Source organism: Suricata suricatta, chromosome 9 (assembly GCF_006229205.1).
Source record: "Suricata suricatta isolate VVHF042 chromosome 9, meerkat_22Aug2017_6uvM2_HiC, whole genome shotgun sequence".
In the NCBI taxonomy this organism is placed as follows: domain Eukaryota; kingdom Metazoa; phylum Chordata; class Mammalia; order Carnivora; family Herpestidae; genus Suricata; species Suricata suricatta.
The window spans coordinates 71,459,701-71,476,492 of record NC_043708.1 but is presented as its reverse complement, the minus strand read 5'-3'; the positions used below and the strand labels follow the sequence as shown (position 1 = coordinate 71,476,492).

Sequence of the window (16,792 nt, the reverse complement as noted above, 5' to 3'; positions counted from 1 at the left end):
AGGTACATGCACTTGACGGAGGGAGCTAGCGGGGTGTCCTCCAGGGTGGGGATGGCCAAGATGGGAAGATGCGGGGGGGGGGGGGGGGGGGGGGGGGGGGGGGGGGGGGGGGGTGTGGATGCCCGGGTGGGAGCAATGTTAGGGCGGAAGCTACAGGCTGGAAGGCCCGGGACAAAACCTGAAGGAGAAAAGGAGCTACGTCTCACCCCAGCGGGGTAAGAGAGGTGCCTTTACCTGCAGTGGCCGTGGGGGGCCGGTTCGCCCCTCTCGCTGTCTCTCCAGCACCAGTTCCCCCCCTTCTCCTGCGCAACCTAACTTGATGCTCCCGCCCGCCCCACGTCCTCATTGGCTATACTCTACTGCCACTCATCGAAGGCGCAAGGACGCAAAACAGCGCAAAGGGCGGGACTAGAGAGAGCTTCCCCCTCCCCCGCCACCGCGGATTAGGTTGAGAACGCACGGAGAGGCCTATCCGGTTTCTAGGGCCAAGGCGAAGCCTGCAGCTTGCTTGAAAAAAAAAGGGGCCTGGCCTGAGGCACAGTCTCCTGCTGCGGGAAACTAGTCCTGTGGATTAAATTCCCTACAACCTACACTGTATTCTGCACACCAAAGAGCGTAAACTCGGGAGGGAGGGTTCCACACTATGCCAACTCCGCCTCCCAATGAATCCTCTACCTTCTAGCAGCCCTGTCTATCCCTCTCTTATAGTGACTAAACCGGATCCCACTCCCCGTTTAAAAGGGGCCAAATCTTCCCACCACAATGGGAGGGAGTCAGCCCAGTCAAAGGTATATGGAGCCTTTTACATTTAAAAGTTAAGCACTCCTTCTGCCAAAACCATATTGCTGGTTTGTATTCTTGATTTACTAACCTTTGGGCAACAGTATCACTTTCTAGAAAGTAATCCCGGGTGCCCTCTAACAATTCTCAGACCCCTCCCTTCCAAAACACACATCCACTCCTCACCCTTAAACTTCATCTCTGATCCCCACAGCACTTCTCTTCAAATTGAACCTGTTTGACATACTGGTCAGTATCCACTTTGCAATGTCATTTTGAGGCCACTCTTAATTCTCAATGAACCTAGTCAACCCCAGAATGATGGTGCCCAGGCTTAAATCCCTCAAAAGCAAATGATTGCTAAAAACAGCTGCTTACCTCCTAACTCTATAGTTTCCCCTGAAATGTAACCAGCCTCAACAATGAAATGCTATTTTCTGTACGCTAAGACACAACTGAGGAAAGAGATCAACTTGGCCTTAGACTCCTACTTTTAAAGATCCTAGCATTACTAGTATTGTTAGGAACATCCAACAACACTCCTGTAAATAGCAATACTGTTTTCCCAATTGCTCAGACTTAAAACCTCAAAGGTATCTCTGAAACCTCCTGTAACCACCACCCAAACATTTGCCAAGTCCCACTGACTCTTACAATAACTCTCACAGATTTTGGAGCTAGCAAGGACTTTGGCAATCATATCAACTCAACCCTCTTGTACAGATGGGAAAACTGAGGCTTAAAGAGATGAGTGCTTCAGTTATGAAATTAAGAGGAAAGTTAGGATTCACACATCTGACTCTCATCTCTGCTGCCACCTCTTTATTTATGCAGTTGCTTGTGTAAAAAAAAAACAAAAACCAAACACTTCATAGCTGATCCCTTCCCCTACGAATCCATCCTGCTACCAGATTAATTTCCTAAAACACAGTAAAGTCAAATCAGTTTCCTGCTTAAAAACATTCAAAGATTCCCTGTTACTCAAGATATAAATCTTGGAGTGCCCGAGTGGCTCAGTTGGTTAAGTGTCCAACTTCAGCTCAGCTCATGATCTAATGATTTGTGAGCTTGAGCCCCATGTGGGGCTCTGTGCTGATAGCTCAGAGCCTAGAGACTGCTTTGGGTTCTATGTCTCCCTCTCTCTCTGCTCCCCACCCTGCTGCTCGTGCTCTCTCAAAAATAAACATTAAAAGAAAAGATATAAATCTTAAGACTATATCTTGCTTTTCCAGTCTTATTTCCCATTATTCTTCTACAAACATACTAGCCAAAAAACAACTCCAACATATTGTTATATATTTTTCTCATGGCCTAGTTAATGCTACTGCCTTCAAATTGTTCAAAAAAAGCTGCATAGTGGAAAGTTGATTTTTTTCCTGCTCAGCAACCAAAACCCCTTTCCTATATTTGCAGAACAGCTCAAGGTAGGCATCTCAATGGGAGGCTGGATCTTACCTCTCACTATAGGGGAGCAGGCTATTGGAGGAGATGGGAAATTGGCAAAAACAAAGTACACATGTGACCCAGACTAGTTTAAGTAGACAGTCCTGTAGGGAATTTTGACTGCAGAGGTAATGCAAAGACTCAGAACCAACTAAATGATACACAGCAATGGAAGACACTTGAGTTCTACTACAGCATCCTGAACAGACTGTTCAGTGGTATGACCTTGGACATGTTTTCTCTATTTTTAACTTCCCTTAGTTTTCAGATCATTTTCTAAACCAGACTGTCTAGCATTCACATTGATGTGAGCCACACAGTATCTTTCCAATAAATTCCCTTTCTGCTTAAGTTAGCCAAAAGATGATTTCTCTTGTTTGTAACCAAGAACCCTAACAAGGTGATTAGTGCCTGAATCATAGCAATGTGGGTCAAAAGGTAATGATACGAAAGAAGGTACAGAGCTGAGTAAGAATCCTTAGAAAATAAAAATCCACAGAACCTAGAGGTTAGAGAAAGAGGAGTTCAGCCATGTTGAGTCCAGTCATGTTGAGGTCTGAGTTGCCTAAAGCAGTTTAAGTTAGTGATATTCGATAAGAAGTTGGATGTATAAATCTAAAAGTTGGCTTGGTGATAGATTTAGAATACTCAGTATCTAACTAAAAGTGTTAAAAGGAGGGCACTTGTGGGGAAGAGCACTGGTTGTTATATGAAAACCAATCTGACAATAAACGATTAAAAAAAAAAGAGTCGAGATTGCCTAGGGAGTATGTAAAGCAGAGCAAGTATACAAAAAACAGCATCAATACCACTAGGAGACAACAGAGAATGTTGGGGTCCGTGAAGGACTAAAGAATCCAAGAGAGTAGCTGCTAGTCAGCTTAGTTAATTGTTGGCATATGGGAATGCACATCCAAGGTTGAGAGAGAACTTCAGATTTTTCAAATGCCAGAAATAGAGTTTTATGTAAATCTAGGTTTTAAATGTAGACAACTAATATTTTTAAAAAACACTTTAAACACTCTGTAGGCTAACCAAAACATGTAGTTGGAAACCCAAGTGTTGAGGTTTTTGATTCAGAGTGAGAAAAGTTAGGAGGAACCCAGGAAAACATCAGGATTTAAGAACTGGAATAAGCAGGCAGCATACAACTAACTCTTGATCTCTGGGTTGTGAGTTCAAGCCCCATGTTGGGCACAGAGCCCACTCAACCAGTGGGGGGAGGGGATATAACATAGGTGATGGGGATTAAGTAGAACATCTGGTGTGATGAGTACCAGCTGTTATATGGGAGTGTTGAATCACTATACAGTACACCCAAAATTAATATTACACTGTTTTAATTGGAATTTAAATTAAAACAAAAAAAATTTTTCTTAAAGACTGGAATAAGCTATACCTACTAAGTAGGTAGAGAAGGAAAAGCTAGAGAAGCAAACAGTGCAGGTCACAGAAGGAAAAAGAATAGAGAACTGCAGGGGGAAAGAGTGATCAATTATATCAAATAAAGCAAAAATGTCTGGCAATATAATAACTTTAAAATGTCTAATGGATATAAAAATTGAAAGCCTTCTTAATACCTACTTTTCATTGTCAAGCCCAAGTAATCAGTCCTTTTGAACTTTCATGGCTTTTTGGTTAAGTGCTCTTTTAGGATAAGTATTTTCTATTTAATTATTTTAGTTATATTTGTACATGGAGGTATAATGAGCATTGAAGTCAGAGGGACATGATTTCAAATTTCTGTCCCACCAAGTAAATTAACCTTTCTGAATCTAGTTAATTCTTCTGTACAGAGGAGAATCAAGTTACAGGGCCGTTAATGAGGATTAATGAAACACCTAACACAGTATTTGGCATATAAACACTATGTCCTAGGAGGAACTCAACTAATGTTGGTGGATAGATCACTGGGAGAAAAATTTGGTTTTGCCAGTGTCTTTACCTACCTAGGAGATCCTCGTCAGTCTTAGAGGGGATCCCCACCCAGATTAATGGCCTCCAAAATAACTTGTTGATTTCAAGCAGGGTAATATCTATATTACTTGAATGTGCACTCAGGCTGTCTTCCTCTGTATTAAATCTAATTTAAGGCAAACAGGAACAGCTACAGTTTAGATTCTACAGTCTGAAGATTATGTTCAACTAATTGGCTTTAGTCAGTCTAAACCTGCTCTAGACAGATGTTCTAAGTTACTCGTATCCAACCTTGAGTGGTGAAAGACCTAAATTAAGACTCTCAGGGATCTAAGGAAGAGTCACAAAGATTTTAGAAAAACCATTCTCACTCTCACACACTGTTTTCAGACATCTTCCAGGACATCAGGATGACTTTTCTGGTTTTCTTTCTACCTCTCTGGCCACTTCTGCTTTGCTACTCTTCTCCTCTACCAGCCTTTCATTGTTGAATCTCACCAAGGTTTGGTCCTAGGCCCTCTCTAATTCTTACTCTGTACTTTCTTTTTAAGAATGTCTAATTTATACATATATAGCCTCAACTATTATTATTTTCTTCAACAAAGGATCTATAGGCTTCTATTTCTCATTTATATCTCTGGGCAAGAGGTCAACCCTAAACTCCAGATCTTATACATCTACTTGCTTACTCAGTGGCTTTTCTTGGTAGAGTCTCCAATCTCCTTGGCTGACTCACTTGTCCAACTCTCCCTATACAAGGCTAATTACCTCGGGGAGGCTGATTCCTTGGTAGTCTGCCTAGTCTCCTTCATCCCCGCCACCACACGTGCACACACACAAAGAGGGTAATCACCCTCCAGCAGTCGTGGCTGCAGAGACCAGGAAATCTCTTCCTTACCATCATATCTACCATTTTAAACTCCTACCTTTACCTCCTAAATATCCCTCAAATGCATCCACTTCTTTTTTAATTGTTTTTAATGTTTATTTTTTATTTTTGAGAGAGACAGAGCACAAGCAGGGGAGAGGCAGAAGGAGCAGGCTCCAGGCTCTGAACTGTCAGCACAGAGCCCGATGCAGGGCTTGAACCCACAAACCATGAGATCATGACCTGAGCAGAAGTCGCCTGCGTAACCAACTGAGCCACCCAGGTGCCCCTTAAATGTATCTACTTCTGTCTCTACTGCCATTCTGGATGAATTTACCACCCTCACTTCCCTGAACTATTACTTACTACTGCAAGTGCCTTCTAACTGGTTTCCCTCCATTCTGCCTATTTAACTCTATCTTATCCTTCAAAGCTCATTTCGACATCATCATTTCAAAGAAAAGCTTTCCCTGATGTTGCAAACAAAAACAGCCAAATTTATTCAGTACGCATTACATGCCAAGCACTCTTGTAAACAATTCATTAACATATTCAATTTTATTAAGTCTAAAATCTCTCTCTTTTTTTTAACAGACAAGGAAACAGGCACCAAGAGATTAAGTAATTTGTCAACATCCCATAGCTAGTGAAAAGTGGTACCACATTCAAATTTAGGCAATGTGGCTTCAGAAGTCACATTCTTAATCACCTTACTGTAGTATGCTTTAGGTTACATGCTCCCATTATAAATTCTCCTGTAATATCCATAACTTCATTTTTATAGTGAGATTAAATAACTGATTATATAATTAGTTATTTGATGTTCCTCCCCCCTGACATTAGAATGTAAGTTCCACAAAGGCAAGAGCTGCATATGATTTATTACACTATTCCCTTTGCTTCTCAGGTGGTAATGGGCATTTAATGTACTTTTCTTGAAGGATTGCATTTTTTTTTTAAAGATTTTATTTTTAAGTAATCTCTACACCCAACGTGGGGCCTGAACTTACAACCCAGAGATCAAGAGTCGCATGCTCCACCAAATGAGCCAGCCAGGCACCCCTAGAGTGCATTTTCTAGTCCAAGGTGTGTGGGAGTGGGGCTGTGGAGAGGTAACCGGGAGGTTTCTGAGCAAGAGCTTCCCTCAGACTGAAGATAATACCTGGGCAGAGGCATGTTTCCTACATCCATTCAGAAGAGGCATTATAAAATCTTACCTTTTAAAATCTGGAGTTGACACAGCTTTTACATATAGTAAAAGGAAATACATGCTATATCCATAAAAAAACTATTTTCTATAGCGTGATAATCACTGTTGAAACTAATGACATTTTCGTTACTTCCTTTAGGCTTGGGACCATAAAGTCTCAGTGGTGACCAGTTTAAAACTGTGGCAAGAAGCAAAGAGATGACACTATACCCATAAGACCCAACTCAAGTAGGACATGGTTTCATTTTCAAGTCATCCTCACTGTAGTTTTTTTCCAATAAAACTCTGGAGTTTTGGCCTAAGTCTGAAAACAGAAAATGAGAGTCTTATCTTTAAGGATCATGGCCCTTAGGTCCAGTTAGACAGACCTGGAAAAGTACTTCTACATTGGCACATGGTCACCAAGATGAAAATAACATTCTGGGTTCCAGCTGAAGAATATCTAACTGGATCAATATATCCACCTTGTCTGATGCCACTTTTGGGCTCCAGTGCAAGAAACAATCTATACAATTCAGGTAACAAAGTCTCGGTCCTCCGGACGCTCCTCCCACCCCACACACACAGCACTCTTGCAGGAGCTTTTTTAACTGAGCCAAGTATACATACATTTGTTCAGCCTAACAGAAAAACTTAAACCTTTACTTAATTATTTATGAGGCATTGTTTTTACTATAACATTTGTTTTTAAAAAGTATATATGGTGAAGAGAGAGAAATTATAAACCACTGTTATTATCACACTTGGGCCTCTAGGCACAAAAGATGACCTCAGTGACATGGGACTGATGAAAATTTAGTGAGCTAGTTTGATTTGCAGTGGCTAAAAAATGGAGTTATTTGAAAGACGGACCAAGTGAATTTCCTCTGTAGAGCTTCATATTTCACATAATCTCATCTTCAAAATAACTTAGGTTAAATAAAAGAAACAAACTATTATTCTTTTCTTCTCTTTTAACAGAGATACAAAGACAAAAATGAACTTTACATTCTCAAGGTTCTTCAACTGCTTAAGATACAGCTTTAACAGGCTACAGAATGTCTACCTGTCTTATGTCATGGTCACTGACAGTTCTCTCACAGGGGTCAGCACTGAACTTTTCAATGGAAGGTGGCTGGCTAATGAATGGGATTTTGAAGTCAGACAAACCGGAGTCCCACTCCTGGCTAAGTTACCTACCCTCGCTAAGTCTTATTTTTTCTCTTCCGTAAAATGAAGCTACTAACATCACATACATTTCAGGGTTCCTCTGAAGACTAAAAGATCGTGTCGACTGTTTGGCACATAGTAGGCAAATGAAAAGGGGTTTATTATTCCCTATCCAATAATTTAAAAGAGTACCATTAAAGGTTTCTCTCAAAGCAAAATCACTCCTTAGAGACTTGGCCAAGCTAGTCTATGAAGCAGAATGGTAGGATACTGAAATAGATGTAAAAGTTTCACAATTAGAATAGCAGGACTGCTGGGCAAGATGAAAAGACTCTGAGAAAGCAGTACAGCCTTTAACCTTAAAACCACTGAACACACTTCAACCAGCACTGGTGTCTAGGGCAACATCCAAGTAATTCAATTAATCATTTTCTGTATTCGTAGGAATGATGTCAGCGTCTTTCTCACACTACACCATTTACTTCATGATGCCTGCAGTGGGAACACTTAGGCCTCCAATTGACTAGCTGCCCCTGGATAGTTCACATGCTTCCATCTAACTGCCTCAATTTTTGACTCCCATGACTTTCAGGAGAACAGTGAATGGAAGTGACCGTTATCTATATATACTTGAGGCCTCATGAGGAAGGTGCCCCCCAATAGGAGGCACACCTGAAAAACAAGCACTACATTTTATAGGAGAACTGATGTATAAATAAAGAGTTGACTCATGTACTCCACTCCCCAGACAAGAGGAAAAAAGAAGGACTAAATACTGAGTAGAAGCAATGAAGAATTGCTCATGCAACTTGGTAGCCCCTATTTAAAATTCCAGAAAAATTGGGGTGCCTGGGTTAAGCATCCGACTTCAGCTCAGGTCATGATCTCGTGGTTTGTGAGTTCAAGCCCCACGTCAGGCTCTGTACAGGAGCCTGGAGCCTGCTTTGAATTCTTTCTCTCTCTGTGCCACTTCTCTGCTCACATTCTGTCTCTTTCAAAAATAAACATTTAAAGATAAATAATAAATAAAAATAAAAATCCAGAAAAATTTTCCTATTCAGTTTACTTAGGTTGATGTTTTACTGATGTGTATCTGATATCTGTTAACAGAAAATGAAATTTATGTTCTGTTAGGAAATTCTGTTATGATTTGGGCTCTAAATAGGCAGCTAAACTACTGATATGACTGGTTTCTTCTAGAAGCAAACAAAATTAAATTCCCATGTCACTAATAGAAAATGTACCTTTGAATACCCATATCCCAAAGGAATAAATCCCAATGATGTAGTGTATCACTAAAGTATGTCATGGGGAGGGGCGCCTGAGTGGCTCAGTGTGTTAAGCGGCCAACTTTGGCTCAGGTCAGGATCTCAGTTTGTGAGTTCAAGCCCCACGTTGTGCTGACAGCTCAGGGCCAGGAATTTGCTTCAGATTTTATGTCTCCCTCTCTCTCTGACCACTGCCCCCCCGCCCCCATTCGCACTTTGTGTGTGTGTGTCTCTCTCTCTCGAAAACAAATAAATAAACATTTAAAAACATAAAGTATAAAAAAAAACCTTAGGGGAAAAAAAAATAAAGAAATGAAAGCAAGATATTCCAAAGGTTTCTCTAATGACCATGACAGACCATTTGAGAAACCTGAAAGACTTTACAGCTCCTGAGTGATAAAATTAAGAATTCAGTTAATATAGCCTTTCTCAGAAAGATACTGACAGAGTTTTAGGAGAAATGTAGACTCCCAAAACAAAAAGGTGTTATTATGGAATTACAAATTACTAAAATATTGGGGCATTACCAAAAGGATTAGAACTACTGACAAAAGGTTTAAGTTGCTGACACACAGAGCAGAAAAGAAGCAGACTTATTATTTTCTGGTAATTTCAGTAGTATGTCATTTAATTATCTTTTTCAAATGAAATAAACTCTGAAAATACCAAACGAAATGAAGCCATACACAATACATTTCTATTGTGTATAGAAATGTACAGTGGAGATAATTCAGGGATGTTTCATTCTTTCAATGATAAAGCCAATCTTTTCCTAAAAACTATGCATAAGAATAGGTAACTTTTAAAATTCTTTGTTTTTGAAATCTTTTTGTACATTTACTTGACTGTGAGTGAGTGTAATACTCTGGAAACTCTTAACAAACACATGAGTGCGAATATACTTGGGAGAGTCAGAATTTGAAGAGGCTACAACATTGTCTGGATTCCCTACTGCTTGGAATATATTCCAATATATCCATTGCTGCTGAGCACAAATATAAAACAATTATCTACACCAGTCTACTTTCTGTTTATGCCAACAGGATTTTTATTTTATTATATTGTAACATACATGGGTGGGTAAAATTACTTGCTTTTTTTTTTTTAAGTCTCCTGCTGCAATCTAAAGGCAACAATTAAAATATTTAAAAAAATTTTTTTAATGTTTTTTATTTATTTTTGATAGAGAGAGACAGTGCGAGCAAGGGAGGGTCAGAGAGAGGAGGAGATACAGAATCTGAAGCAGGCTCCAGGCTCTGAGCTGCCAGCACAGAGCCCAACGTGGGGCTCGAACCCACAAACTGTGAGATCATGACCTGAGCCAAAGCCAGATGCTTAACCAACTGAGCCACCCAGGCGTCCCAATTAAGATATTTTAAAGCTAGTCTAAAAAAAAGAAGCTGGATAAGAGGCATAGGACATCAGTCTAAAAAAAGATACTTTAAAGCTGACCATTTATGCTACATGTAACATTAAACAACCAAGAGCCTAAGGGAAGGATAGAAAGTAATGGATCATAAAAGGGCAAAACGAATGTTACCTACAGAACAGCTTAGTGAGAAATCTCAGAGACTAACACATTTTTGTAGTTTAAATGTAAAACATCCAGTAACCACAAAGACCTTGACTTATTCTGCAACATAAATACAATGAAAATCTTAAAGGCAATATGAAATAGAGTGAGAGAACACAAAAAAGAGCTAAATTACAATGTGACACACTTGCACACACAAAGCAAAACAGAGGTTAAGGTGAGGAAATGTTGTCCAGGATAAAATTTAGAAAGTAATAAAGAATTAAATAAACCTCTAGGCCAAAATAAATGGTTGAGGGGCACATGGGTGGCTCAGTTGGCTAAGCATCTGACTTCAGCTGAGGTTATGATCTCACAGCTCTTTGGTTCCAGACCCGCGTCAGGCTCTGTGCTGACAGCTCAGAGCCTGAAGCCTGCTTCGGATTCTGTGTATCCTTCTCTCTCTGTCCCCCTCCCACTTGTGTGCGTTCTCTCTCTCTCTGTCTCTCTCTCTCTCTGTGTGTCTCTCTCTCTCTCTCTCTCTCTCTCTCTCTCTCTCTCTCTCAGAAATAAATAAACATTAGGGGCACCTGGGTGGCTCAGTCGGTTAAGCCTCCGGCTTCGGCTCAGGTCAGGATCTCACGGTTCGTGGGTTCGAGCCCCGCATAAGGCTCTGTGCTGACAGCTAGCTCAGAGCCTGGAGCCTGCTTCGGATTCTGTGTCTCGCTCTCTCTCTGACCCTCCCCTGCTCGTGCTGCCTCTCTCTGTCTCTCAAAAAGAAATAAAAAACGTTAAGAAATTTTTTTTACTAAAATAAAAATTTTTAAATATATTAAAAAACACAAAATAAATGGTTGATATAACAGCTTTGTTTTGTAAATATACAACTGTCACTTGACTACCAGGTACCAAAAGAACACATCTTAAAAACTAGGGTCTCTTTGCATTTCTTAAAAGCCTTCAACAATGGGGTGCCTGGGTGACTCAGTCAGTTGAGTATCAGACCTCAGTTCAGATCATGATCTCATGGTTCATGAGTCTGAGTCCTACTCAGGCTTGCTGCCATCAGGGCAGAGACTGCTTAGGATCCTCTGTCCCTCCCTCTCTCTCTGCACACACCCCCACTCCCCACCTGCTCACTCTCTCTCAAAAAATAAATAAATACATATATATATATATTTAAAAAGACATCAACAAGACAGAAGAAAAAAGGCACAATATCAGCGGATTAAAACAAAAAGCAAAGTTTACAAAATGGGTAACAGAAAGATGAAAGATCACCAACTCTGTGAGGAAAACAATTAAAAAATCAATTGAAGAGGATATATGAAAAGTTCAACCAAGTAAAATATGAAATGATACTGTATCAAGGACTCGACTGCTAAAGGTAAAACAGTAAATAGAGAGTAGTCACAGTAGTGCAAGATAGGTCACTCAAAGACCACAGATCAAGGATTTGCCCAAATTCAAATCCAGAAGTAGAGTGACTCCTATGGGTAAAGGCAGAGGGGCCAGAAAAAACCTGTTTTGTTTATCCCCCAGGGATCACACTCAGTGTAGGCTCAGAAAACAATTTAACTCTTGCAAGGCAGTGGACAAACAGTATCTTCAAAGGATTAATATTTATTTCAATGCTATGTTAAAATGTTACAGTCCTTCCACAGATGAGATTATCAAATCTCATTCTTTCAGTAAGCAAATACAGTCAGTTCTTGGCACCCATAAATTAATCCTAAGCGGTAATTTATGTTAAAATCATCTTACCCTTTTCAAAGGAGATGAGGATATTGGTTTCTTTGAAAGACTGATTCCCCCGCATTATCCTACCTGACCTATCAGAACCTCTATCTTACCTATAAGACCCTTCAAATAAAATGTCAAGTTTTTTCCTGTTATAACCCAAACTCTGCAGTGGTGGTGACCACAATGCCAAGATTCTTCCACCTCACCACCTGGCAGTGCTGCAGAGAAGGCTGTCCCAGAAAACACAAGATCTGTTTCCTGGTGATGCACAATCGGCTCAGGGGATTTCTATTTCTATCATTTGCTATCCACGTCAGTTTCCAAACTGACAAAATCAAAAGGCCACATACACAGGATAGATCGAACATGGGGAAGGTGTGAACTGTGCAAGTACCCATACATTGCTCCACCAAATCCCTGATCCCAATCCATTACTCCTTCACTACTTCAGTGTTACCTTCCCCCAGGCCTGTCCTGTCACACTCGCCCACCCTCTCTTTGGGTCAACATGCTTCAGCATGCCTTGCAGACCCACCTGTGTCTGCCACTCTTGCCACCCAGGTCTTCTTAAATAGAAAATGTTTTCTTTATCATAACTCTCTATTAAGACGTGGGATAAGTCCAGAATACCATGATTTGTTCTGAAACCTATTTGATGACCACTTCAAAAGGAATTCCAAAGCAGAGGCATGATCTAATTAACTAACAGAGGAACTTACTCAAATCCCAAACTCCCCCTCTGGCCTCTGCCATGTCCCACACTGGAGAAGGCCTGAACCCATTCTAAGGAAAATCCTGTCAGAGAATCCCTGACTGAACTCAAAGGCTCAGAACAACGTGAAGAGTAAATAATCTGTGGATGCTGGTGTGAGAGTAGAATGCAGTAGTCACCAGTAATGCAGCTCCTGTGGCATGAGCTTGGGACGTTCCACTAGGGCAAGATACCGAGTTCTAAGTCTCCAACCCCCAGCTCACTATGCTCAGTCATTGAAAAGAGACTGGTCCGCCTATACACCCATACACTTCCACTATACACTTCTCTGAAGACCTTAATCACTTAAGGGCTGTCCCTTAAAGGCAGGAGCCGCAGCACTTGCACAGCTGCTGCAGTGCCTGGAAAATTTCCTGCGACACTAGAGACAGGTAAATAAAGAACTTGCACTCGCTCCGAGGCAGGGGGAGGGGTCTTCTGCAAGTGAAGAGTTTACATAATGCAACAGAAGACCAGTACGCTCTGCAGACCTGTCAATGGAGACGCCAAGGCTTGAGCACCTCTCTTCCCACCATCTCCAAACACTCTCCAAAAGCCCGATCTTCCCTTTCAGAGACCCATAAAATCACTCCTAGTAATGTATTACAACGGCACACGCTCACCCTAAGCTTTCCTGCCCACTTTTATTATTAAAATACAAAAAAAAAAAAACCCAGCCAAAAAAGAAAAAAGAAGAAAAAACCCTAACCTCCCACTTCTGAGTCCAAAGTATGGAGTAACCAAACGGAGCCGGGGAGTTTTCTCTCTGCTGAAGGGACAAGGAGAACAAGGAGCTGCCACACATCGACACCACGCCCTGTAATGCAATGACAAGCCCTAAAAACCCCACAGCGGCGGGGCAGCCCCCTTCGCGGCTTGGCCCGGCTCGGGCCCCAGGGCCCAGCAGCCGCCCTCTCCCCCGGCCTTTCACAAAGGAGAATGGTTCAGTCCAGAGCATCACCCAGCACCTGATCCCTCACAACCGGGGGACGGGCAAGGAGCGGGGGAGCGAGGAGGAGGATTAGTTATTGAAACCAATTCTAAGAGCTTTAGTTTTGCAAAGACTGCTGGACGAGCACTGATGAGCAGGCATGAGCGGGAAGCCTACCTGAGCAAGTCCTGGTGCTTCCTTTCCAGCCAGCGTTTCAACTCACCCTTTCGGAGAACAAGGCGCCTTCCGGCGGAGCATGGCCAGCCCTCGCCTCAATCTAGCTTGCTGGTAGTCCATTCTCCCTCGGCTCCGCCCACCTCCGCTCCCACCCACCAATGGTAGGGCTGATGCCCAGCCTCTTCCAGCAAGGTAGTGTGAGCGCCATCCAGGAAGTCTCTGGAGGGTGGGCAGTCCTAAAAGGCTGAGAAGGGTACGTAGGCAACCACAGATATGCCTGATTGAAAATGAAATCTGGCGGCAGCTTGCCTCTGACTGCTCAGTTAGCAGGCGTTCAGGCCTCTCGGCATCTTTTATTTTGACCCCCGCCGGTGGGGGCGCTCTAAACTAAAATATTTAGTTACCTGTTTCTGGGAAGCCATCTTGAATCGGGCCAGTGCTTTGGGGACAGGGAAGAGGAAGGAGTGTTTGAGGAATTTGAAGCCCTTTCCGGAGTTCTGTCCAACTACTTAGGTCCAGCCCCCACACACTTCACATAATCAGAATGTCCCCAGTCACGATGGGCTGGGAGAGGGCTTAATGTGATTAGAGGCAACCACCATTCCCCTCTCATAGGAGTGATGAGATCTTACCAAAATCAAAGCATCAAAAATAATTTTTCTGGAATTAAAGTGGGTTTTCTCAGTCCTAGGATAATTCTTTACAGACACTCACTCCTCAGAATATCAGCATAAGACCAACATACACTATGTATCTATTCTAGGTGCTTCCAATCCTAATGCTTCACTTGCAAGTTTTCCAGTTTTAATTTGACAGTAACGGGACTGGGAGTTTTTTTTTAATAAATAAACAAGATTTAGGAAAGAATTTTTTTAAAGCCCCAAATTCATCAATGGGCACAAAATAGGTGTGAATATGAGTAGAACACGTGATAGAGGCCTTCCGAGGGAGATTATATGTGAGGAAGGGCATTAGGACAACCTTAGACTTCCGTGTTTCCTAGTCTAATCTCTATTATAACTTGCTACAGTTCTGCTTTTTTGAAATTGTGAGTGAGGCAGGTTCCTCCAGACAATTAAAGGAATTTCTCAAGGAATAACATATTTGCACATTCAAACATAGTAGGCACTCAGGGACACTAAGCAATCATGGGAATCAGGATTTTATGACAGGAGTGGTAAGACTTGGGCAAAAACATTTCCCTGTATATTGAGCAAAATCCGTTGGTCAAATTTTCCCTTGGTAGGCTACTACCATTTCATTATCAATTTGAGGTTAGTATTAGGATTTACCAAAACAATTTATCAGCTGTGCCATTGGTGTTTGTCTGTAAATGCATATACAGCAATGATCTTAATTATTATGTTTCTGGAATAAAAAACCAATAGGTTCCTTCTGCTTATTTAGTACAAAATAAACCTATCAAAGGAACTAGTTACAGGCAGGGAAAGGAAAGGCCTGCTCTACTAATTTCTGTCCACAATGAGCTAGAAGTAGTATGATTTACTGCTTGCTATAAATAAAATTTCCCTTGGTCCTGCCCCCACCTTTTTTTAAATAGGCTCTATGCCCAAGGTGGGGACTTGGACTCAGGACCCCCAGATCATGAGTCCCTTCCTCTACCGAACGAGCCAGAAAGGTGTCCCTGGTACTGGCCTTTAGGAACCCAACAACACCCTTATTATCTCATTAACTACTATTCTTCACATGGGGCTTGAGGGTGGGGAATCTACTTCCTATAAATCTTCAAGACCATTTCACTCTAAACATCAGCAATGATCAATATAGGTCATTAATTTGCCCAAGTAGTTTTCTTATGCTTTCCTTACACTGGCAAAACACCCAAATATGGAAGGTTATGTGGGAAGGGGGTTAAGTTCATTATTTTTTTAGTAATCTCTACACCTAACATGAGGCTTGAACTCACAACCCCAAGATCAAGAATCCCATGTTCTTCCCACTGAAACAGCCAGGCATACACCACCTCCTCTATGTGGTTTTAGTAACAGAATAGGATGTAGGATTTCAAACTAAAAAGACATGCTCCAGGGGCACCTGGGTAGCTCTATCAGTTGAGGATGCAACTTTTTTTTTAATGTTTATCTTTGAGATAGAGAGAGACATACACAGAGTGTGAGTGGTAAGGGGGGGGGGGGACAGGAGAGGTAGGCAGGATCAGAAGCAGGCTACAGGCTCTGAACTGTCAGCACAGAGCTCAATGCAGGGCTTGAACCCACAAACCGTGAGATCATGACCTGAACTGAAGTCAGACGCTTTACTGACTGACCCACGCAGGTGCCCCGAGAATGCAACTCTTGATATTGGCTGAGGTCATGATCCGAGTCATAGGATCGAGCCCTATGTCAGGCTCTGTGCTGAGCATGGAGCTGCTTAAGATTCTCTCTCTCTCAGGGGTACCTGGGTGGCTCAGTCGGCTGAACATCCAACTTTGGCTCAGGTCATGACCGTCGGGTTCTGTGCTGACAGCTCAGAGCCTAGAGCCTGCCTCAGATTCTGCGTCTCCCTCTCTCTTTTCCCTTCCCTGCTCATGCTCTCTCAAAATAAACATACATTAAAAAATTCTCTCTCTTCTTCTGTCCCTCTCCCCAGCTCCTGCTCTCTCAAAAAATTCACAAAAAACAAAAAACTTTGAACTATCAAAATGATATGCTTTGATGACTCTGAAAGCAACAGCATCTAGATAGAATGCTCTTTGACCAATGCTATGATGCCTCCCAATCACTAAAGATGTTTTTGGCCGCTAAAGAAAAACTCCTGTAGAGAAACTACACAGTTTTATTTCGTTTTGTCTCAGCTGTGAGGGGACAGGCTAACCCCAAACTCAACAGCTTCAAATCTTTTCTGGAATGAGGTAGGATTTTTTTAAATTTTAATTTAAAATTTTTTTTAATGTTTAAATTTTAAAGTTTTAAATGTTTGTTTATTTTTGAGATACAGAAAGAGACAGAGCACAAGCGGGGATGGAGCAGAGAGAGGAGACATAGAATCCAAAGCAGGCAGGCTCCAGGATCCCAAGCTGTC

The 16,792-nt window shown here is 41.8% G+C and overlaps 1 protein-coding gene across 6 annotated transcripts in view; it reads right to left on the bottom strand.

Annotated features, from left to right (window-relative positions):
- Positions 1 to 13,847, bottom strand: part of CHD8 (chromodomain helicase DNA binding protein 8) — a 61,094-nt gene extending 47,247 nt beyond the window's left edge. For 3 of the 6 annotated variants that reach the window (XM_029951528.1, XM_029951530.1, XM_029951532.1), the window contains exon 1: positions 13,751 to 13,846. The gene's annotated coding sequence lies outside the window, so the exon portion shown is untranslated. Of the gene's footprint in view, positions 1 to 234; positions 324 to 13,750 lie in introns of those variants that run through there. The other 3 variants (XM_029951529.1, XM_029951533.1, XM_029951531.1) reach the window with 2 other exon arrangements.
- Between the last annotated feature and the right edge of the window lie 2,945 nt (positions 13,848 to 16,792).